The sequence below is a fragment of the Nymphaea colorata genome, unplaced genomic scaffold (assembly GCF_008831285.2).
Source record: "Nymphaea colorata isolate Beijing-Zhang1983 unplaced genomic scaffold, ASM883128v2 scaffold0001, whole genome shotgun sequence".
NCBI lineage: Eukaryota > Viridiplantae > Streptophyta > Magnoliopsida > Nymphaeales > Nymphaeaceae > Nymphaea > Nymphaea colorata.
This window is the reverse complement of record NW_022204507.1, coordinates 3,238,065-3,264,272: the sequence shown is the minus strand read 5'-3', so window position 1 is coordinate 3,264,272 and position 26,208 is coordinate 3,238,065. Positions and strand designations below refer to the sequence as shown.

At 40.2% G+C, this 26,208-nt stretch overlaps 1 pseudogene; it reads right to left on the bottom strand.

The window, feature by feature from the left end:
* Positions 1-4,541: 4,541 nt before the first annotated feature.
* LOC116267874 (selenium-binding protein 1-like) lies at positions 4,542-10,385 on the bottom strand (annotated as a pseudogene).
* Between the last annotated feature and the right edge of the window lie 15,823 nt (positions 10,386-26,208).

The window sequence follows — 26,208 nt, the reverse complement described above, 5'->3', positions numbered from 1 at the left end:
TCTGGTGCATTCTCCATGACTCGAGCTTGATGATCTATAGAATTGTCTTATGCTTGAGCTCCTGATTCCTTTGCAGCACCATACTTTCCGCTGATAGCAGTGGCAGCGAACTATTGAATTAGGAGAGAAGCAGAACCTGTTGGAGCTCGATCTTGTAGCAAGGAGCTGTGTTGAAGAGGTGTGCATCGCCGCCCATTCGACGCCAGCATCCCCCAAATTCAATTGCAGATACTAGTGGTTGATCTCATCTCCGGTGAAGCATCTCCACTCCTGCATTCATATGAGATTTCTGATTGCATACAGTGACTGCTCTTATTTTCTGGAAGCGCACATCACAGGCATAGCAGGCTGGTGCTGGACTTCATTCCAATCTACCGTCCATTTGAAGGGGAAGGGCGATCTTCAGAGCCAATCAGAAGATAGCTTCCACCAATCTACATCACACAATTGGGGTTTCCTGCTATTCGGGTGACACACCTCCTCCATTACTTACAAGAACAGTAAACTGCTAGTGTTGTCTTAAACACTAGGAGCCTGTGCATTGGAGATTGACCGCCATCAGAGGACTTGTAGCCGATTGAGCTGTGGAGTATTGATGAATCCCGAGGATATACTTGGCCTTCTTCCTTGGTGAGTGCTGGACTAGTTCCAGCAAGGTACATCCGAAACCCCCTATAGCTGCGTGGGCGGGTACATTTGATTTCCAGCCAACCTTCAGGTTTGCAGCCATTTGGGAATCCTCCAAAGCTCACCTAGCTGAGGACACATTCCCAAGCTGTCGGACTGTCCTATGGCGAAGGGTCTGGAATGCTTGACCTAGGGATTGAATGTATGGTTTGGCATGGATGATGTGATTGTTGAGTGAGGGAGAGATCTTCTTGTATCGTTGACGCTTGTAAAACCTCACATTCCCATTCTTTATTTGTAGTAGGTTGAAACTTGGGAGGGAACCACTACTTGTATATCAGTCTTAAGAGATATATTCAGTTGGGGTTGTGTCTGACTTGGGAACGAAATTTTGTAATCCCTATTCTTTTAACATTCCTCGGCGTGTTAGCCCCAATAGATCTTGAGAAGTGACTGCAACTTGGTCTCTTTTGAGCAGCTACAAGGGCAGGTCACATCAGATGCCCAGCAAGCAAATTGATGAAAAATGATAGAACAGAAACAAATAATAAGTAAAGCATCTAAAAGAATGGGGATAATTTTTTGTACAATCCATAAGAAAATCTTTTAGTATATCACAAAAACCAACTAGCAATAGCCTATAGAGGACATGCATTTTCTAGATGTTAATTTTTTCCCCAAACAATCAGATCATTCTTCCCAGGATGTCTGGGGCATCAATCTTTTTGGGCTTCCAGCCAATGATCTTAAAATCTGATGAAAGTTGCTGAACAGGAGGTCATTGCTGCATCCATGTGGCAGTTGTGGAATCAGCAGTCAACCATACAGCCCAAAGCCACAAATGTGCTGCAATCATGTAACATCAAAATATATATGATACTTCTTTTTTCCAACAATTAAAAGGCTAACTGCATTAAGCACACTTGTCTTGGCACAAGAAATGCATTCTATTCCACCAACATCCAGGAGCAAGAATGTATGAGCTGAAATGATGCACCCACAATGTAAATGCTGGAATAAGAAACATTTTGTTAAGGTAAAAAATTTTTAAAGTAATTCCAAAAACAACTTAGGGCTACAGTTTTTGACATAATGGAACCTGAACGTATCTAACTGCTTTCTAAATAAGAAAATACAAGATGATGCTTGTGTTCTCAAGCATCACAACAGATATTAGTGCAATTCATCACAAAAAGTGTAGCCACTTCCATTTGTAGGTTCTTCAACTTGCTACACTTTGATGCACGAGAAGTAGGTGAGAGCATTTTCATATTTTTAACACAGGGAAACTAGAGTTGGTGTTACATCCCAGTTTCTAACCTTTCCACATGTCTCACAGTTCCTCCACCAGAAGCATCGAAATGAAAATCTTCACAAAACCTTAACTCATCATACGCAGAACTACAAGATCAAAAAAGAGTTATCAACAGAATGTGGCAGAATATTGGTTACTGCTTCCTAAGTGATTAAAAGAAAAGAAGAAAAAACCAAAAACAGTTAACGCCATGGAGATAAAGTTTTCAAAAGAGGTTCAAAGATGGACTATGAGTAAAGAAAATGATTCTGACGAAATTCTCTACAGAAAAAGCATCAAAAATAGGAAAAATATAATAGATCCGCATGTAACATGAAATCCCCAAATGGTGTGATAACTTGGTAATATCCAAATCTAGCAACAGCAAAGGAGCCTCATTCCTCTATGCATACAAAATTCTAAAAGATAAAATTGTTCTCTAGCGACCAATAGCTGCTAGTGATGGACAACTCTTCACAATCACCACAACGACAGGCAAAGGTTCATTAGGGACAAGTATGACATCTAACCAACTCTCCAGCACTCAACAAAAAAGGGGGTAGCCGACCGATGCTGCATTCCATCAGAGGAAAAATAGTGTCCCACTTTACAGGCCAGATGCAAAATTAAAAAGGTATTTGCATCTACATGCACTGAAACAAATAAGAGAGCTTCATTCTTTACAAAATTTGCCTAGAACAGGGAAAGAGAAACCACATTTTCTGCACACCACCACTTCAATAACCAAGAAATGATCGACTTCCACACCAAATCAAAAGAAAAGTGAAGGCTTCCACAGTAAGACATATAGCTTTCCCTATCGAATCAGCTCCAATGCGTGACACCCAGCACATCATCACCATGGGCATACACTCCACACATACAGACTCCGTAAAAAATTCACAGAAAGAAAAAGCCAGATATCTATGTTTTTTTCAAGCGGACGCTGATGTAATTCCACTGGAGAATATGAAAATAAATTGATTTCGGCATTCTTATGCAGATCCCAAGAGAATGCATAGGATAAAACTTAAGAGAGAAAAGTAGACCTCATCTTAAGGGAGCCTTGAATTCTGATATATGAATCTATAGATATCAACATGTACATTTGTGCGGAAAATGTCGTGATGGGTCAAATCCAATATTAAATCTAGCCCTTCAAAATTCCTAACAGTTTCAGTGCGACAACTTAGAGAAAACCATGTGATTCCAAAGGCGGCAAACTGGTCACTCTGCCGAAAATTATTAACGAGAAAAAGCTTCAAGAAAAATAAAATTCACATTTCTGGCGAATCACGATCCTTTGTACCCTGAGGAAATTTTATACACAGAAAATTCCAGCATCCATCAACTTAATCGTCCCAACGAGGATGTAAAAAATTGTTTCAAGAACGACAGGGATGTCTTCTTTACGCTGATCTCCTTGACGGGCAACGACCAGACGAAAAAAGAATGAAACAGAGGAAAAAGAACATACTCACAGTGGTCACAGAGCTCGGCCACGTCGCTGGACCTTAATCTCCATCCTTTCCACCACCTCTCCGATGACGAGGCACCACACTTCGGCTTGAAGCAGGTCTTCGAGAAAGAGGAAGGCGCAGCCATCTCCTCCAACCAGAAACAACATTTAACTAGAACAAACTCTGAGCCCACGAAGAGTATTTGTAGGGCAAACTAAAACAAGTAACAATGCCAAGACTAGAAAAAGGAAAACCGCAAACTTCTTGATCAATCTTCCAGCAGAGAGAGAAAAGAGGGGAGAAGCAGATGGTTTCAAGAGTCTAACTCGTGTATGTCTCTTCCTCCTCCTGCGTCTGCCACCGCCACTGCCACGGCTGCCGGTGCTTTGGCTGGCCTTTGCTTGTTCAGTGCCGTTGTCTCCCTCATCGCTGTCATTGATTCCTGTTACACCTTGGCATCTCATCTGCAGTGAACGTCAGGCAGGCATGTAACACCCTCTTACACATTTCACACACAGACAGAGGCTCACCCACCCAGCACTATTTTGTGTTGCTTCTTTTTTTATCATAAATCTTCCTCATCCTTTTTCCCCCCAAAGTCCTCTTCTCTCTCTCTCTCTCATCCTCGGTCATTTGCCTGTTCTCCACTTCCCTCCGGGCCACTTGCCCGTTCTCCACTACCCTCCGGGCCACTGCCATTTTATAAGTGAGTCTTAGCCTGGTCCCGAAACACTGATCTTTCCTCTAGTTAGAACCTGTAGTAACCACAAAGGATTCAATCTGTGCTTTGATGGGGTTGGACAGCTCGAGCCTTGTCCACTATACCTTGATATGGATGGGCTAGTTTTGCTGCATTCCGTTCTTGACTTTGTACTCAAGTGGCCCGCAACCCAATCCATCTTTTTGTCCTCTTTCTAGGATGGTGTGGGACAAAAAAAAAAAGAATTGGGAAAAAATTTTCACTGTCATTTCTTTGATGGGAAACATTTTTCATTCGTGAAGGTGGGAGAACATGCGATGGAGGGAGAACATGCGACGAAGACATCTACTTTTGTATTTGAAAACTTATCTACAATGTTGGCATGCCACCTCTTTGAAATCTCCAAATTAATCCAACAATCCAAGGTGTTGAGCTTCTTGAGCAATTCCCATGTGGTACTTCAACATAATGGGCACTCTTGTTTGAATATGCATCTTATTTCCGTGTGGTTCTTGAGCAATCCACCCTTCTCTGTGTCCATGTCAATCTGCAGCATATGTGAGCCCTCCTCCAAGATCTCTGGATAGAATTGCCAATCCCATCTGCTAAAGAGTGAGTTAGTCACCTACAATCTCTTACCATCCAAGCTCAACCGGATCATTTGTGGCCAACCTCTGAGTCTGTTTCCCTCAGGAAAGCAAGAAAAGGTAAGAACAACAATGACTTAAACACACTTTTACTTCAGGAACATCAAACTGAGACTCCAGTCCATCTATAGATACTGCAACTATCTGGCTTCCCTTCTGAATGAGTCCACCAACCCATAGATGTCCAGTCAAAAATAAGCTTTGAAGGGTCCTCAATGTTGTATTGCCTGACATCACCATGCAGCCAGTTTGAGAGGTAAAGGAAGTGATCATCCAGTGAGATAACAAAATCAGTTATATGTCCTGGCATGTCGCGCATAATCCAATTCCGAAAGGTGTCACAGATATTGCAACATAGAAGAAACAAACAAGCAATTTAGGACCCCCTCTCTCTCTAGTACTCTCTCACATATGCACACTTATAGTAATGTGAACATCAGCAAATGGTACCTCATGGCTCCATGATCCACTTGGAGTCTGGAAAAACCTAATCATGTTGCTGCTTAATGCAGACCCAATGCAACCTGTATAGAATCTGCAGGACAGTATCAAACTAGTCATAAGTAATAGCCAGTACAATAGATGATCATATCAAGCATAGCGTGCACTTTTCAGGGCGACGATATTTGACACTGTCACACTGACCTCCAAAGGTAGGAGATCTGAGTTACCAAGGTCCAGTCTGTTTCAGTTCACCATCGGGCCAGCTGTATACATGTAGACGTCTTCATAGCAACCGTCTTCTACATGTTGGAGACTGAATCCTTTTGTAAAACATTTTGGTGCTCCGCATGCTGAACTAATCAGGGTCTTGTGTCAGGGCTGATACCAGAAGTCATATCCAAATAGAGGACTTACCAAGTTTCTCCCATCTGAACCAAAACATACATATCGGTGATCAAAAGTACCAGATTTCAACACAAATGAAGATGTGCCGATCAGAGCACTCACATCAGATGCGTGGGATAAAAGCTAAAATTCATTCCAAGAAGTCCATGTGATCTTAAGAGATGTATCTTATCACAGCAAAATCAAGTGAGGACAGTGATCATGCTCATGTGATGCAGTATTAAGTAATCTTGTACAAGAAAAAAGAACTTGCCATAACCAGTTCACTGATGTGAAAGCTCAACCAGTCACACTTACATTTATAGAAAGAGATCAGATTTGGTGTGGAAAGAACTAGTGATACTGGCACAATGCAAGTCCCCTGCTTGTTTTCTCTAAACAATGAAAAATAGAAACTGTTGAACATATATGACAGAGGACTGTGTTAGTGAGTTCATGATTGAAATAAAATGTCATCAAAATAATTGTTGCAGACCATAAAAGATTTCATTCAGAAAATTTGTAAGCTTTGAGGACAATTTCAATTACCAATATTGAGATAAAAACATTATGAAAAAGCAAGAATGGAATATCGGTGAGGCTCCAAGCCATGACACATTTTGAACATGGAGAGAGAATGCTTACGTCTCACTGTATGCATGTACAACATCTTCTCTGAATCCCCCATTATAAACATGGGGGTTGGGCTGACCTGCAATTCTAAAATTAATAAAGATGCCCTTAAAAAATACATGGAGGAATCTTCAGATGAAAGAACTGGATCAAAATGCAGTTCACTGCGAAGGAAAGTTCCTTTGCTAGTTGCTCTCTCCAATTCTCTTGAGAAAATGCCTTTGAAAGCCGTCTAAGGTAGAATACAGAGAAAACATCAAGCATAATCCTTTCCGCTTTAGATTTGTTTAAACCAAATATATCCTTCAAATATCCAAAGTAGTAAGCTGCATGTAGAAAAAGAACAAAGAAAAAGGTTAGAAAATTATAAGCACAAGCAAGGAAGCTGCAACTAAGGACCTCCATCTATTTGCATAACCTACAAATGTTTTGGACATCTATGAATCCAGAAACTGCACAATGTAAACTCACGTTTTTTTTTCTTCAATATGCCCATTATAGAAAGCTTGCATTAAATATGATCAAAAGAAGCTTCCAGTCATCCACTTTTCCAACCATCATGTTTACCACCTAAAACAAGAGTAAATAGTAGTGACCAGAAATTGCACACTAAGAAATCCACCAGATTCAACAACTTCAATTATATCATTGTAGAACACTTTTTTTTTGCTTGAAGTGCTAGATTCTGCACTAATAATTTATGATCAAAGGAGAAAAGGACAGTGGCACTTACGGCATGAACCTCCAAAGTTGCCTCACCTATAAGCTGTGCAAAATAACAATAATCATTATTGAAAGAAAAGAAAGAAACAGGAAATTGAAAGAGGAATAAAACCAAAGTCAAAAGAGTATGACAGTAGGCAATGAATAATTCAAGCACAATTACCTCCATTCTTCAAACCAACCAGTAGTTCAGTTTCTTCTCCCTACTGAAATAACTAAGAAAATAAAACTTTTCTACCACTCTAGAGACAGACCTTGGCATATTTTTAAAATGTAAATTAACACATGATTGTATCATAAGCGAGTTGGATATGAACAAAATAGATTCACATATTTTTAGAATGTACACTTCCATGTTAACAAACACATGATTGTATCATAACAATGTATGATATGCAATTCAAAGACTCTATCAGAATGTGACACACACCCATGAATTTGACCAGATTATCTTTATCAAAAGAATCAAGTTGTCACGGGCTGACTTTTTCAAACCTATTTGGCAAGCGTTGCGCTGAAGAATAGTCGGTCCGCAACACAAGTGAAGGCATTGAAAAAGGAAAACGAAGAACCGAAGACAATAAAGCACCTAAACAATCCATGTCACAATGAAATTAAAACTAAACATGACACTATGCAGGAAACCATTAAAGCAGAAAACAATTGCCCAACCCAACAAAACTAAATAATCAAACTAAATCAAAATAGGATCCTACTGAATACAAATCAAACCAATGACCTTAACCGCTGGACATGTGCAATAGCTAACTAAAGGATCTATTCAACTAATCTGACACTAACATGATACAAGAGAAATTGAGCATTATGCTCGTCTAAAACCATGAAGGACTTGAGGACATAAAACTCAAAACCCATGCAACTTCGATCAATAGAACCTTTCAAAAATGTCACAGTTCAAAATAGACTACAAAATTGATTGGTCCTTTTGAAAAGAGATAAGATGTGTCCTATGACAGACTCAACCCTAAGTCTGGGTTATGTTGAAGACACTCAGTTAAGATGGAATAATGGGCCAGGCTTAATCACTTATCCTAAATGATATGCATCTCTTGACACAAAGAAATGAAATTCATCACAATCAACATGAGTTGACTAGGTTTGAGGAGTTTCATCTATTCCATGAATGGACTAATGGTTTGGTAATGGAATGGCCAACATTTTTCAAGGCCAAAGGGGATTGGAAATGAAATGACAAACATATTTTATGACCAAAGGAGACTGGTTAGTTCCTCCTATGACTAAAGATGTCAAGTTTTAGTTTGAAATAGTTAAAAAATGAACAATTTAACTAATAAGCATGAGTGCTTGTGTTGCGCAAATAATATGGCCTTCATTTACACATGGCACCTATTGTACAAGCATTATGATTCATTTTGCGTCAATGTCGTCAAATCTCTAGAACGGATGCCTTCCACTTTCCAAAATATGAACATAAAACAATCATCTTCAGCATCTTATGTAATAAAAAATAGGAGAAGATATTGGCCCTAGGACCGCACATCTACCAAAGATTTTCACATTCAATTCCTGCAAGTTCTGCCTTCATGTCTTTCATCTCTTGGCAAACACCTTTTGCTTTTTTTCCTTCTTTTTTTTTTTCTTTCTCTTGCATTCAGCTTTGGCAAACACCTAGTCTCGACTTTCTCAACTTTACAGGACCTTTCCTTACTGCTCATATTCAGGATCTCTTCCATTGTTTGGCAACAGAAATTTGAAATTTTATCCTTCCGCTCAAGGAGGTACTAAGAATAAAGAAAAGCCACATCATTGTGCGAGAAGATACTTTTAAAATGTTTTTAAGCAAAACTGAAAATTATCACTTTTACAAAAATTCTTAACATCAAATGGTATATAACCAAGAGGAAGGAATTCTACTTTAAAGAAGAGGGTGAATGCAAAATAGCATAGGTTGGTTGGGTAGAAAAAAGAACTTCACCAACTCTCCTAGGGACTTCTATACCAATCCAATGTGGTGGATATTGTAAAATCATCAAGTGCATGATCATGACAATTATGGGATTGGACTCTGTTAGACTCTAAATGTACGACTATCCAGCATAGTTGATCAGTCTTGTGCCCTGGTTACATGAGGACTTTGCAAAATATGTTCTTGACCACAAACTAATAAAGCATTAGCAGAAAACATCCAAACACAATGTTGTCAAACATGGAGGTGTCATGGACTTGACTTTATTTATGTCATCTACCTACTCCTTACCATGACCTTCCTTTGCATGATATGTTGACTTGCTTCCTGTTTGAGATATCTATGAAATGCCTGAACCAAGCTGCACCACTTAGAGAACTGATTTTCATTCGTTGACTACAAATCATAACCCTAGAGGTTAGGTTCTACCTTGTGAAACATGACCAAGCGATGAGGTGAATCTCAAAACTCTTGAATCCACATCAGAGAAAAAAATGACTAAGCTAAGAACTCAGGAAACTGTTTCGCCTGAAACAAACATAGATTTCCAAAATTTCCTATCCACAGCAACAACATACAACACTAACATTCTTGACGAGCATGAAAACTTAATTGAAATGAAGGCACCATACTTTATAAACACATAAATCCCTGAACAGACCTCCAGTCCATGTTAGTTGATGAAATCAGGACTACATGCAACCGATCCACCTGATGCCTACAACTGAAACCTGACCAAATTGTGGCACTAAAAACCTCCCAATACATGACCTAAAGCCGATCAGCAATAATGAAGTGGGTTGGGGAAAATACCTACAGATACTATGATATAAGTCTTCCCCATACAATTGATTATTCCAAATTAGGCGTCCTTTTCATCAATATTATTCCATGTCGATGGCACTGTATTCACTTTCTCTAATGCAGAAGCCATAACCCACAATAAGCAAAACGGAAAAAGGATTACTGAAGGCCAGTTTTCGCAATTATCATTCTCCCAAGTGGCACATGTAGAACTCGGGATACAAACCAGGTGAAGGAGGTGGCATCATGAATGGTTTGTCAACCGCGGCATCTGGATTGGAAGCTGGGGTTTCAGCTGGTGCCGGATCTTCCACAGAACTGGTCGTCGGGTCAGAGGGGAGCTGGTACCGTGAAGACGACGGTGCCAATTCCTTCGAGTTGCACACATTGCCCATCGGTGCGACCGGCACCTCTTTTGGATGAGATTTCTCTGCCTGATTCCACCAAATCAATCCCCGAAGAAAAACAAGTTCTCCACCTGATTCCCCAAAATCAAGCCCTGAAGAAAACTACCCCTATGAAAACCACAAAACACATAAATGAGATGTTGGAGTCAACAGCAAACCCAAGAATAGGTAAACAATAACAAATAAGATTTAGGCAAGGTTTGCTTCATCCGAATACCTTGAGATGCTTGCTTCTTGGCACCGGCGATGGCATAGAAAGCTTTGTCGATGTAGAGCTGTGCCTGGTGGAAACCATGGCTCCCTTCTCTGATCATGTTTCCCTCTCCCCTCTTTCTCCTATTCCATCTCCCCCACTTTCCTCCTCTCTGAGCAGACGTCAGTCGCTCTTCCTCTTTCTTGTCTTCCCGAAATGGCAAAAGGAGAGAAACAAAAAAAAAACGGAAGGGTCGAATTCAATGACGAGCCCCAATCCAATACTACAGTATGGATGAGGCGAGTGAGGTTGAATCTGACTTGGAAATGTGAGAAAAAAATACGACAAAAAAAAACAGACAAAAATCGTCATATGATGTGTGCACTTGGATATAGTCAACCCATTTCTTTGCTTTTCTTTTCCATCTTTTGTGGTCCAGTGGACTCAAAACGTTTCCTTAGTGGATCCAGTGTGGTAAAACCATAGAAAGGTTCTCTGTTTGTGTTTCATATTGATTAAACTTATGAGTTGTTTATCTCATAACAAGGATGGGATTCGGGAAATGACCCTTCCAATCAAGGGGGGGCAAGTTATTAGAGAGATGTGTCTAGATGGCAGACAGTTTTTGGATCTCTCTCGATTGTATCTGGTTTAACAAAGGATTTAGCTTAAATATACTGTTTTGACAAATATCAGATTGGAAAACGATCGTTTATGGGTTGTTTGACAAGGCCGGAATTGCATAATTATGTATATAAATTTTTCTTTTTTCGAGGAAATGGGAATTGAATCCTGAAACAAAGATTTTATATTTTAAGATTATAGTTTCATTCTTGAACCAAAATTTAGGAATCGTGATTCCATTCTGACGGGTCGAATTATGATTCCTTAAATTTATAATTTGTTCATTTTTCATTGAGCACATGTCATCATGGTTTTATTTCATCAATTTTAATCTTTAAATTGTGATTTTGTCAAAAACATCGTTTTGAAAATTAGACTCAAAACTCTAGACTATCAAATTAAAAATCAAACTAGAACTAGAGTTTTCATTCTAATTCCAGTTTGAAGTGCCATCAAACACCCCCTTATGATCACCACTATCTTTTAAATGCATTGATCTCAAGTTACAAGGTTTGAGATTTGATCTAAGATCTATGAACTTTATGACGCAAGCCCTACAAACAACATAATCTTTGCATAGTGCACATACACATATATATTTATAAAGTTTGTACATTATACATATATATAATATATATACATATATGCTATATATCGATATATAAATATTTATACATACGTATAATATATATACATATATGCTAATGTATATACATACAAATGTATATATTATGTACATATATATATGTACATATAGTGTTGTGTAATATGCGTATACACATGTATAATATAATATATATAATACGTACAATGCATACATAACATATAAATGGTATTATACATTGTACATATTTATATAAAGATATTAATACATGTATGTAATATATATCTACATGTCATTGATCTCAAGTTAGAAGGGATGAGAATTGATTTGAGATCTATGAACTTTAAGGCGCAAGGCCTACAAACAACATAATTTTTGCATCGTGCACATACACATAGATATTTATAAAGTTTGTACATTATACATATATATAATATACACACATATATGGTATATATCTGTACATAAATATTCATACATACGTATAATATATATACATATATGCTAATATACACACGTACAAATGTATATATTATGTACATATATATATATATATATATATATATATATATATATATATATATATATATATATATATATATATATATATATATATATATATATATATATAGTGTTGTGTAATATGCGTATACACATGTATAATATAATATATATAGTATGTATAATGCATACATAACATATATATGGTCGTAGACATTGTACATATTTATATATAGATATTAATTCATGTATGTAATATATATCTATATATTCACACATAATGTACATATGTATGTACACATATAATACAAATATGTACATATATATGTTAGATGTATATGTAAGTATTACGTAAATACATATATATGTATATATATGTATTCATATATGTTATATGTACAAATATTATAAGTACATATTTGTATATTATATGCACATGTATACATATATATATGTATGTCCATACATAAATATATGTATAAAATAATATTAATATGCACATATATATAGTATGTACATATACGTCCATACGTTTACATATATGTGTTATAGACATACATACACATATGTATTAATGTATATATACAAATGTACATATATATGTATAGGAACCTATATGCTGAAATTATACCTATTATATATGTATATATAATGTATATGTGTATACATACATATATATGTGTGTGTGTACAAATGTATATATAACGTATTACTATACATAACATATATTATATATATGCACCTATACATATAATATATTTTATTGTAACATACTATATGTACATTGGTACAATGTATTACATATATAATATACACATAACATACATATATTTTATATACATATTGTATGTACTCATATGTACGTATATATAACATATACATATAACGTATTACTATACAAAACATATATACATATATTATATATATGTACCAGTACATATAATATATTTTTACTGTAACATACTATATGTACATTGGTACAATGTATTACATATATAATATACACATAACATACATATATTTTGTATACATATTGTACTACATATTCATAAGTGTATACATATTGTATGTTCTCACATGTATGTACATATAATATATACAAATGTATATATGTGTACTTATATTCTTATTGTATAACATTATACACATATATATGTGTATATTTACATATATAAATATGTACATTGAAAAATACTTATAATATATATAACATCTATTACCATTACATATGTACAAATTATACATATACATGCATATATGTCTTATATACATATTACATGTATAATATAATACGTATCCATATGTAAATGTATATAGGTATCACATATGTACGTATTATACACAATGTTATAAAAAAGCGTATCGTAGGGCAAATATGATGATGCCGATCGATCTTCTCAGGTCTTCCGCTACAACGTCCAATGATCAGCGAACATGAGACTCCAGAGTAGTCGAAATGATTGGGACATATCAAAAGATCGAGCGAGAGAGGGAGTTGCGCAAAGATGATCGAGGTCAAGAGATTGCAAGAGGAACATAAAATACATTATAAAGAGAGAGAGATAGTTGTCCAAACCCTCGATTTTCTGTTCTGTGGGTTATGTGAAACCCTCATTCGAGTGATGGCTTTCCATCGCTCTCAACGAGGTGATGATGCCGATTGATCTCCCGGGTCTGTCGCTACAACGTCCAATGATCAGCGACCACGCCACCAGCCCCAGCCCGCAGTAGGTCACGTTGTGCACAATGGTGATAGCCAGCTGCAGTCGACTTGGTGTGGCTTCCGTGCCCCACTATGTCCCTGGGCGAGCTCATCAGCGTACTGGGCCCATTTGACTCGGGGACTTTTGCCACCCCAAATGAGTTATAATACCAAGCATTGATTACCTTCCTGAGTCGAAGTTCACCCATCAGCTCTATTTTGGCTATAGGTATGTGATTTCAAATTAGAGCATAAGTTTTAAACCTGTTGCAGTTGGATGCTTTGTAGTTAGGCCCTTCCTTGCACGTTCCTTTCCCTCTTAATGGTACATCATTGAAATTCGGTGATTCGGGCCAAATTCCTAACAGACGCCATGAGAGAAGGTGAATTGGTTAAGTAATACCTGATATTATATCTAAGTAGGCTACTAAAAGAGAATATTATGCACTTGGAACACAGAACATTTTTAGAACATGTGTTTCAAGAATGCTATGCTTTTGTTTAGGAAATATGATCTAATTACTTACTTCTAGCATTTCATTGCTTAATTTAGGAACAATAACTGTAACTGGATCATTCTTCTCAAAATAAGAACATAACATGTGTTTCAAGAAAATGTGTTCGAAGAGCACAAAATTTTTCTTACCAAATGCCTAATGATATTGGAATTTGAATTAAAATTCAAGTTAGGGTAGCGAATGATTGAGAGATTATCGATTGACATATGCTTCATATGTGATTGGAATCGATAAATGGCACGTACATGGGATCTCATGGTTGTGGCAATAAATAGAAAGACATAAAATAACTTGTTGCATGCTGGGAACCTAGACCTGGCTAGCGATTTCTATGCCCGAGAATAGATCCCAAGTCCAGAATCAACTCATGGGAGCCTAAAGTTCAAACTTAAGCAAATTATATAAACAAATTATATCCCCACCAGACAGCAACCCCAGCTTAATAGTACCCTGGGTAAAAGATACAAGTGTGTTTTCTCATACCCACGGTTTAAATCCTACTACAACACTAAGGGGATCTAGGCTTGTACAAACGTGAGCGATACAAATTTAACTGTCACAACTCAACTTTCATTCACAAACCATTCATCCCTAAAATGGCCAAACCATGCCCTGTCCCTTTGGTGGTTTAGCTACCCGCAGCCGTGTCCTTGGCAAGGTGCCTTGGAGAGACTGCCAACAGTAGCAATTGGCTAGAGCCTGGTTTAGAAAACAATTACAGCCGTAAACCCGTTCTATAGGATGTTGAGAAGTTAACCAGCTGATGAGAGATTGACTTAAGCAGCAATAGATCTGAGAAAAAACCAATGGCAAAGCCACTCTCGGATATCTCAGCAAGGAGGTGGTATGAAGGCTAGGCCCACCTGGCCTAGGACGGCTTGTGGACTGGTGGAAGCTGGCTGAGAGAGATGGAGTGTCCCGGCAATGGAAGGGGACGGCACTGGGGCTGCCTGCTACACCTGATGGATGGAGTGTGGTTGCTGCAGCCCTCAGATGGCCAAGAGAGACAGCAACATGATGGAGGAGTGCTCGGATGGAGGCAGGGGCTCGGCTCGCTTGGCCGAGGTCACCTTGGTGCTTATGACTATGTTCGGTGGAAGGGTGCAGCAATGGAGGCTGCAAGAAGAGGTTGCCCGATGAAGTGGAGGTGGTGAACTGAGATGCACACGACCAATCTTGGGAGAGGGAACCTAACTTGTTAGACTCCAAGGGACAAGCCGAGCTCGGAACAAGTAGGTGAGATTGGTATAGGTTTAGGTAGGCTCGGTTTAGGTGAAGGGGGTTAGGTCTAGTTGGAAGTGGTTCGGTAGTGGAGTGGGCTTGGTCTAGACGTGAGATGGAGGTTAATTGCTAAGAGGGTCGGTTATGACTTAGAGATAGGTGAAGGGTTTTGCGAGGGAGGGTGGAGAGTTACACGAGAGAAGATGACACTAATGATTAGGATCAGTTAGGCTAAGGGGTTTAAGTCAAGAAACATGCGAGGGCAGTGGTTCACTAATGATGGGTGAAGGCTAGTAATGACGAGGAGGAGGAGTTAGCATGAGGTGGAGGTTGATTAATGCTTGCGTGAAGTGGAAAGGGTCAGTTATGAGAGGTGAAGAGGCTAAGAGGTTTGAGAACGGTCTCCCTAGCAAAGGAAATTGAATACGTACCTTAACTCCTCAATGATGGCTGATGATTGTGCGAGTGGAGGTGAACGGCTGAAGAGACACTCAGTGGAGGGATTTGTAACTCTCGTCTTTTAAGACGGGGAGCTCAAGAGGAGGCTGCGACGTGTAATGGTTGCAGCCTGCGCCCTCTCCTCAACTCGATTTAGTGCCTTCTTGATGGGAATACCCTTGCCAATTGGTTACACCAGCGGTAGCACACAGGAATCCACTGACCATGGGCAAATCGGGAATCCACTGAAATGATCGGGCTGGACCAAAAACTGATCGCAAAAGTAACAGCGATTGGTTACACCAGCGGTAGCACACAGATTTCCGACCGGGAGCGAGTTCTTCGCGATGGCTGGTCGGATTCGCCTGAAACATGGTGGGGATGTTGCTATGATCTGGGCGATTATGCTGGGGTGAACAAGAGAGTGAAATTTGACGTTGGTTGCTTCAGATTTCGCCTGCAACTTCTGCCTAGGCACTGCTTGGTTTCCGCCAGGCCGAGCGAGCGATGTGGCTGATTAAGGGTCAGCTATTGCAGAAAATCCATCTCCTTTATAGAAAGCGATTCTCTAATTGATGCGGAGTGACTTGCTACTGCTGAGGACTGAATTCTCAGGTTGATTCACCATCGAATTCACAGAAATCTAACTGGCCTTCTACCAATGGATTCCGATGAACCTTTGGATTCTCAGCTTAACAATCAATCCGATAGACTAGGCTGCGATCTACCTTTCCGGCATCTCTTTCTCTGATTTTGACAGAGATTAAGAAGCTTACTAGGGCAGATCTTAACCTGTCTTAATCTCTGCTCGAGGTGGAAGGAACCGGGAGATGAATTCGGTTCCTCCCTTAATCCCTAGCAGCTGGAGTCGTTGCTTGATTACTAGTCGACTAGATCCGCGAGTCAATTTCCATCAAGCCTTCCTGAGATAGTTCTCCAGCCTCTAACTTCTTCCGGGGATGAAGAAGTTTCACTGTGAGAAGATGGATTGTCATTCGGTTGGGGAATTTGTGCGTAGGATGAAGACGCTCTAAGAGGATTTTCGGTGGCCTCAAAGGCCATCTCCAAATCTATTTTGCTTCAACCAGAGCCATGGGTTGGAGCCTTGGGATTCCAGTCACCGGTGGTAAGATGATGAGAGGAAGAGAAAGGCAAGAGCCAATTCACACGAAAAACTCAACTTCTAATTCTTGATTGCATACTGAAAAAAGACTTACAAAAGAGTTTATGTACTTGAAATAAAACCGGTTCTAACACATGAAGCGAGACACTCGCTGAAATAAAGGACTCGACTATAAGCAAATGCATGAAAGGGAAATTGAGACAAGATGTCTCGGAAGTTCAGTGAGTTTGGCTTCTCTCTCGCTGGTTCAGTCATATAACCTGCCTAAGTTCTGCCTTAGGCTTGCCACGCGTGGACTGGGTCAGGACTAGACTCAGGGTTCGAACTTGCTATAACCGGATTAGTTCCCGTGCCTTCTCAGCCTTGAAGTCTTCAGCCTGCTGCCCGTGTTCCACTGATGATGCTCCGCCCACAGCGCCGTTTCATCAACTTCAGGTTCTGCGTTAGCCTCCTTTAGCCCATCTACACTTTCCATTATGCTGGCCGCAAACCTGGCTGAAGGCGCTCGGCTCTCTTGGCCTCGCTTGGCATGCTGGCCCTTGTTATTGGCATCCCTGTAGGAAGGTCTGCATCAGATCCTCCCTCCTTGCCTCGAGCTTGCCCCCAAACTCGTGTAGTGGGAAAATGATTAACTATTTGCTCAAATTCTTCCCACGAAGTACCATTGTCTAGCCCTTTCCATTCAACCATGACTTCATGACACAGTCTACCATTCGACTGAACATGCCTTTGTTTAATAATTTGGTATGGTGTTGGTTGTTGTTGGCTCAAAATTTGTTCAATCTGCCTTGGCACTTCTCCAAAGTGCGGGTTTCAACCGAGTAACATGAAAGACTACTTGGACTAAGGCCGTTTGTGGGAGGCCTATTCTGTAAGCTGCTTTCCCAATCTTTTGTAGCACTGGGAATGGCCCAAAAAACCTTGGCAAGAGCTTAGAGTAAGGCTGCCCTAGGAGAGACTTCTGCCTCATTTGTAATCTTTTGAGCCATATGTAGTCTCCTACCATAAATTGACGATCTTTCCTGCCCTTGTCATATGTCTTTTTCATTCAATTTTGGGCTTTGATGATATTCTGCTTGAGTGACGCTAGCACCTCTTTCCTCGTGCATAGCTGACAATCAACCTTTTCTTCGTGTGCCGTGCCTTCTTCATATTTTGGAATTGTTGGAGGGGGAATTCCGTAGAGAGCTTCATACGGAGTGGTTTGATTAGACAAGTGCCAACTCGTATTGTAGGACCATTTGGCCCATGATAGATACTTTACCCAAGAGTTGGGCCTTTCTCCTGCAAACCAACGGAGATATGTTTCTAAAGAACGGTTGACCACTTCACTTTGCCCATCGGTCCGAGGATGGTGTGCAGTACTAAATTGGACTGTTGTCCCTATCTGCTTCATATATTCTCTCCAAAATTCACTCATGCAGATTGAATCTCTATCATAGACTATTGTTTGAGGCATGCCATGTAGTTTCCCTACGTGATCTTGGTACTTAATAGCCACCATCTGTGCATGATATTTCTTTGGCAAGGGAACGAAGTGGCTATATTTTGATAGCCTGTCGACCACCACAAGTATGGCTTCCTTGTTTTCTGATCATGGAAGGGCATCTATAAAATCCATGGTGACATTGGTCGATGGCTTTTCCGGCACTGGTAAGGGATTTAGATGGCCCGGAGGCTTAATTCCCTCATACTTTTCATGTTGGCAAATCTGACACTATTTAACATAATTCCTCACGTCTGCCTTCATTCCAGTCCACCAAAACTGTGCTTTCACTCGGTGGAGTGTTTTGACTACTCCTTCATGGCCTGCTGATGGAGTGGCATGAAAGTGTTGTAGTAATTCTTGCTTTAAAGCCGTTTTAGGTGGAACCACTTTGCTGTTATTTCTCATAAGTAAGCGGCCTCTAATGGTATAGTGTGGAATAGACTCTGGATTCTGGGTGACAGAGGTTTTGATGAGCCTTAACCCATCGTCCTCTTGTTGTTCATCAGCTATTCTTTCCCATAAATCAGTCCCTATGATGGAGAGCGTCAAAAACTGCTTGCCTAATCTAGACAGTGAATCAGCCGTTGTGTCATCTGTCTCTCTCTTGTACTCAATTTCAAAATCGTAACCGAGGAGTTTAGCCAACCACCTTTCCTGGGTTGGTGTTGAAACTCGTTGTTTGAGCATATATTTGATGCTCTTCTGAAGTGTCTTCACAATAAACTTTCGGCCTATCAGATACGCCGCCATTTCTCTACTACCAATACAATCACAAGAAGCTCTTTTTCATATGTCGATAAGGGTTTGGCTCGGCTGGTGAGAGCCTTCGACATATATGCTATGGGGTGATTTTCTTGGCTGAGGACAGCTCCTATGGCAATGTCACAAGCATCCGTTTCAATAGTGAAAGGCTTCCTAAAATCGGGCAAGGTGAGAACATGTGCTGTCATGAGTGCCGACTTCAATTTCTCAAATGCCTCTCTTGCTTTGTCTGACCAAGCGAATGCTCCTTCCTTAGTCATTTGGGTTAATGGGGCGGCTATGAGCCCGTAGCCTTGAATGAATCTTCTATAATAGCCGGTTAACCCAAGAAATCCACAAAGACTCCTTAAATCTTTTGGCAAAGGCCAGTTGTTCATGGCCTCTAACTTTTCGTGGTCCTCTTTCACCCCTTCTACTGAGATTGTGTGCCCAAGGTATCCTATGGAGGGTTCGCCGAAACTGCATTTCGATCTCTTAGCATAAAGATGGTGTTCCCTCAGGATTTGTAAGGTCGTGGCCAAATAGCATGAGCCTATTTAAAAGTTTATAAGATGATAATGGTTTTGTCGTAACATGAGCCTCTTCGATGGTTTCTTCCTAATAGGATGATCATGGTTTTGTTGTATCATGAAAATCCTTGATGTTTTCTTCCTAATAAGATGATATTGGTTCTACAACATACTTGGCGAGCACTACAGGTAGACTTTTAGTTCATTCAAGTTGCCCTGTCATACTGGGTTAACTATGGTGGTAAAGAGTTTGAAGCAGTTGAGAACTGTGGAGGTAATCATCTACATTGCATCAAGAAGAAAGAAGAACTTCAAAAATTACTCAACAAGAAAATAGAAGGGAAAGTTGCAAAAGAAAGCATCTGTGTCTCTACTTTGAAATGTTTTTCCATGTTACCCCAAATCAATGTTGTAAGAAGCATATGCCTCACACAAAAAAAACACGCAACTCAAAGTGTTTTCTAGAAAAAATGCCTTGAAGCAGGGCCTTGAGGTGCACGCATCCCTGAAGCATGCACCTCATTTAATATAGCTGTATGTCTCCATCCATGGTATGCTCCGTGATTGAGGCATACGCCTCAGGGAAAGTGTTGAAAAAAATAATGCTATATGTTTGTAATTTTTGAAATAAAGATAAGAACATTGCTTTTTTTCTTTACTTACTATTATATTTTGTTTTGTATTATTGTTTTTATATCAAGGTAAAACAGTAATAGAAGATTTACAACATGAGAGTTTTGATGATGAAGCAACTGAAGAGGAAGATGAACTTATTCAATATATGAACGGTTCAAATGGTGATGAATTGGCATCCATTACAGAATATGAAAATAATGAAGATACGATTGGCCAATCGCCTACAAAATCATTTGAACTTTGTTAAATATCACTTGATAATTACACAAATTAGTTACTTTTTTAATTTTTGTACATATACACATTCGAATATGCTTATATTATTGTCCACCAATACTTGTTATTTACTTATTCTCTTAATTGATATTATCATCTGAATTTTGTTTTTCCTAGTTTTGGTTATTTCTTTTTCAATGATAGTTCTATGACCTGTTTAGGACAGGTCATGCTTCTACGCCAATTATGCAAGCACTCTTTGCACTATGCATGTTATGACATTGTATTTGTTTGGATTTGAAAATTATTGTAGTTTTCATATATTGTGTATTAGTTTTTATTGATATGTTTAGTATTGTAGTCATTTTTTTCAGTTTTGATGTTATTTTTATAAATATTATATAATTCACAAACTTGTCTGTGAAGCTACGCTTCAACTAATGCCTCAGCTCCCCTCGCCTCATGAGAGGCTGAACGTGTCGCCTCACCTTATTGCCTTTTACAACATTGCTCCAAATACCATCAAGTTGTTCCTCTTGAGAGTATGGTGCCACTTTTTCTTAGTGTTGAAGTATGTTAGATGGGTCTCGGGACCGGGTTTGGATCCGGATCCGATCCAGCTTGTAGCCCTTGTTGGGCATTATTTAAGTCGTGTAACCCTAATCCTTAAGGTGTGAATGAAAGACTAAGGAGAGAGAGAGTCTGGCGCTAGTGGGCACCGGCTCCTCCTCATTCGTGGTTTTTTTCCCTCTTGTTGAGGGTTTTCCACGTTACATCGTGATCGTTGTTTCTCTTCCTCTTCTTGTTCGTGTTTCTACATGGTATCAGAGCCGACGAGGTTGAGAAACTTTTAGGGTTGTGAAGTTCCAACCCTAATATCTCTCACCGTTACCATCGCCACCATTGCAGCCGCCGCTGCAGCAGCCACCGCTTCAGCAGCCACCGCCACCGCCGCTGCCACCGCCGCCGCCGCTGCCGCCACCGCCGCTGCCGCCGCCGCCGCTGCTGCCGCTTCCGCCGCTGCTGCCGCCGCTGCCGCCGCTGTACCCAATACCACCGTCGCTGTTTCCGCCGCCGCCGGTGTCACCCTTTGCGCCATCGCCATCGCAGCCACTCTTGCGGCGTCGTTTTTGCGCCGTCACCGTTGTCCCTTGCGCCATTGCCTTTTTGCGCCATCGTCCGAGAGAGAGAAGGAACCGCTTCCGTCGAGCGACATCGACGATCGTTTCCCCCAATCGACATTCCGTTCACTCTTGGGGTTGATTGGGAATCCGGTGAAGATATTACCTCTCTCTCTTTATCGTTCCTTTCTAGATAGAACTTGATTTTTTTCTCGTTCTTGTGACTTTATCCAAGGATATTACTGCCCGTTGGTGCTCTCCGTTGTCACCGGTGCCTCTCTTGTTGGACTATCTGTGATTATGGCAGCTTCTTCATCTATAGACGTGATGGCAAATTGCCATATGAGGGAGTGGATCATTGACAGTGGCGCTACTCACCACATGACCAGCGATCCTAAGGTCTTTCATGGGTATAAGCTTTCATCAGGAAAGGATCGTGTTTCCCTTGCCGATGGTTCATCTATCTCTGTGGCTGGAAAAGGGAGTCTCCCACTTTTGAACAAGTTCTTAGTCCACAATGCTCTACATGTTCCTCATATTCCCTTGAATCTCTTGTCGGTTAGCAAGATCACGAAGGAGTTAAATTGCGAACTTATATTTTCCGCTGATCGCTGTGTTATGCAAGACTTGGTGACAGGGAAGAGGATTGGGATTGGTCTAGCTTCTGACGGGCTCTATCGTTTACCTATGCGTGCTGCTCAGGCTCTCATGATGGCAGTCAGCCATGCCACGAAGAATAGAGAGGACTCCCTTCAGTTGCTTCTACGTTGGCATGAGCGCCTTGGACACTTGCCTTTTGGCCTTCTTAGACAGTTGTTTCCTGATATATGTTCCAGGTTAGATATGACTATGGTGTCTTGTGATGTCTGTCACCTGGCCAAACATGTTAGGGCTTCATACCCTTTGTCTAGCCATCGGTCTAATGAGGTATTTGCGATGATTCATTCTGATGTGTGGGGGCCTGCAGGGATTCCTTCTTGTCATGGTTTTCAATATTTTATCACATTTATAGATGATTATTCTCGTAACACTATTGTCTACTTGCTGAAAGACCGTAGTGAAGTTCCTACTGTCATAGAGACTTTCATTGCTTATGTGGAAACTCAATATGGAGCATCTGTTAAGACATTTCGATCTGACAATGCTCGAGAGTATATGTGCCAGTCTGTTGATAGCTTCTTTCAAAAAAGGGGAATTGTTCATGAGACTTCCTGTAGTTATACCCCTCCTCAAAATGGAGTTGCTGAACGAAAAAATCGTCAGTTATTGAATATGACTCGGGCTCTTCTTTTTCAACGTCATGTTCCAAAAAAGTATTGGGGGGATGCTGTACTGACCAGTGCGTATCTTATAAACCGGTTGCCTAGTCGTGTGTTGAATGGGAAGACGCCTCACTCTTTGTTACCGGGGAGTCGTGAACCTTTCTCTCTTCCACCCAGAGTTTTTGGTTGTGTTTGCTTTATTCACAATCATAGTCCTCACATTAAAAAGCTTGATCCAAGATCTATTAAGGGCATTTTTTTAGGGTATTCTCCCACTCAAAAAGGGTACAAGTGTCGAGACCCTTCCACTGGTCGGGCCTATGTTACCAAAGATGTCACTTTCCTTGAACATGTTTCCTATTTTGGTGAGAATCCTCTTCAGGGGGAGTACTCTATGTCACAGGAAGAGTATTCTCCGAGTCAGGAAATTCAGTTTATAGATTTTTTGGACTACAGGCGTGACTCCGTTGGTCCATCCAGTGAGGTGCATGAACAGGAGAAAAATGGAGAGTGTTCCACAGAGGCAGAAGAGAAGTGCAATCGTCTATTTGGGCAAGTTTACTCTAGGCGAAAAGTTTGTACAGATGAGATGACAGGTGGTGAGAATTCTACTCCCAATCCAATTAGTCCTTCCCTGGATGATCCAACTCGTGAGCAGAAGCAACCTGTTGAAGAAGAGATTCAGACTGTTGCTGCTAGTGAAGAGCTTCCCATCGCCCTGCGAAAGGGTGTCAGGTCATGTACTCAACATCCTATTGGTAACTTTGTTTCATATTCTAGACTGAGCAAGGACTACAAATGCTTTGTATCTTCTCTTTCTTTGACTATGATTCCCAGGAATGTTGCTGAGGCTCAGAGTGATCCTAAGTGGACTTATGCAATGCAAGAAGAGATGGAAGCCTTGCGAAGAAACATGACATGGGAAGTTGTAAAGATTCCTGAGGCGGCTCACTTGGTTGGATCTAAGTGGGTCTACACCGTCAAGTACAAACCAGATGGGAGTGTTGAAAGATACAAAGCTCGTCTTGTGGCCAAAGGGTTTAGTCAGAAATATGGGATTGATTATTTGGAGACCTTTGCTCCTGTTGCGAAGATGAAGACTATCAGAGTCATTATCTCTTTAGCTGTGATGAAGGAGTGGAAGATGTACCAACTTGATGTCAAGAACGCATTTCTCAATGGAGACCTTGAAGAGGAAGTATATATGTGTATGCCTCCTGGATATGAGGAACCTGGAAAATGTTGCAAGCTAAGGAAAGCTTTATATGGGCTCAAGCAATCTCCTCGAGCATGGTTTGAACGACTCAGACTTTTCATGAGACAATGTGGATACCATCAAGGGAATGGAGATCATACACTCTTTGTGAAGAGAAATGAGCAAAAGGTTACTATTTTGTTCGTATATGTTGACGATATGATTGTCACAGGTGATGATGAAGATGAAATAATGAAGTTAAAGAAACTGTTGGCGATTGAGTTTGATCTTAAGGACCTTGGTAAGTTGAAATACTTTCTTGGCATAGAAATTGCTAGGTCTGGGACTAGCCTTGTGCTAAATCAACGGAAGTACACTCTAGATTTGTTAAAGGAGACTGGGAAACTAGGGTGTAGACCAGCTTCTACTCCTCTAGATGCTGGCCATAAGCTAAGTCTTAGAGACGGGGAGCCACTCTGTGAAGAGGCAAAAAGAAGATATCAATGTCTTGTAGGGAAGTTAATTTATCTTACTCTCACTAGACCTGATATTACCTTTGCTGTGAATGTGATGAACCAGTTCATGCATGCTCCCACGGATGCCCACTTGAAGGCTGTTGACAGGATCTTGTGCTACTTGAAGAGGAATCCAGGCAAAGGTCTCTTATATGTCAAGCAAGACACTCTTGGGATTGAAGGTTATTCAGATGCAGACTGGGCAGGCTGTATTGACACTAGGAGGTCCACCTCTGGCTATTGTATTTATTTGGGAGGGAATCTCATAGTGTGGAGAAGTAAAAGGCAAGATGTTTGTTCGCATTCCAGTGCTGAAGCAGAATACAGAGCTGTTGCTATGGGAGTTTCTGAGCTTTTGTGGCCGAAAGTATTGTTGACTGATATTGGTATAAAGGTTGAAGAACCAATGAAGATGTATTGCGATAACAAGTCCGCAATTAACTTGGCCAACAACCCTGTGCTTCATGACAGAACAAAGCATGTTGAGATTGACCGGCATTTCATTCGAGAGAGAATTGATGCTAAAGAACTTGTACTTCCTTACATGAGATCTGAAGACCAAACAGCTGATGTTCTGATGAAGGCTTTATCTTCGACCTCATTTGAGAGAAATGTATCCAAGTTGGGCATGTTTGATATGTATGCCCAACTTGAGGGGGAGTGTTGAAGTATGTTAGATGGGTCTCGGGACCGGGTTTGGATCCTGATCCGATCCAGCTTGTAGCCCTTGTTGGGCATTATTTAAGTCGTGTAACCCTAATCCTTAAGGTGTGAATGAAAGACTAAGGAGAGAGAGAGTCTGGCGCTAGTGGGCACCGGCTCCTCCTCATTCGTGGTTTTTTTCCCTCTTGTTGAGGGTTTTCCACGTTACATCGTGATCGTTGTTTCTCTTCCTCTTCTTGTTCGTGTTTCTACACTTAGTAACTTGATCTGGTGACACCCAACTAGAAGTTTCTCTTGTTCTCTGCCTTCTTCCTCTGCAATACAATATGCATGATGCCGGTAGGTATGGTCATGAAGGGTTTGCATGCAATTGATGTCTAGCAATGTTAAAATGACTTGTACATGACCTAAAAAATCCTTAGACGAACTATAATGGATGCCACCAGGCATGCCATCTATTTGCTCCCCTCCCCTGAATGAGGGTTTGCATGCAATTGATGTCTAGCAAGAGAATGGGATCCGCCTACTGGTACGAGGTCTAACCATGTCTCCCCACCTTTAACATGGATAATTGGACCTAAGACTAAGCATTTCTCAAAAGTTGTACAAGTCATTCGATTGATGCATTATATATGTTTGTGCATAAGGGTTTGAAATTTGATTTTGAAGTTCATTTGAACTAAATTTTGAACAACCAACGTTTTGACATTGTTTTAGATAAAATGATATGGATTTTAAACAAGTTATTTGAAAATCTAATTGGTTTTGACAAGTTATTTAGAAATTCAACTTTTTTTAGAAATTTGGGCAAATTCTTTTCAATTTTGGCAAAATTGAAAATTGTT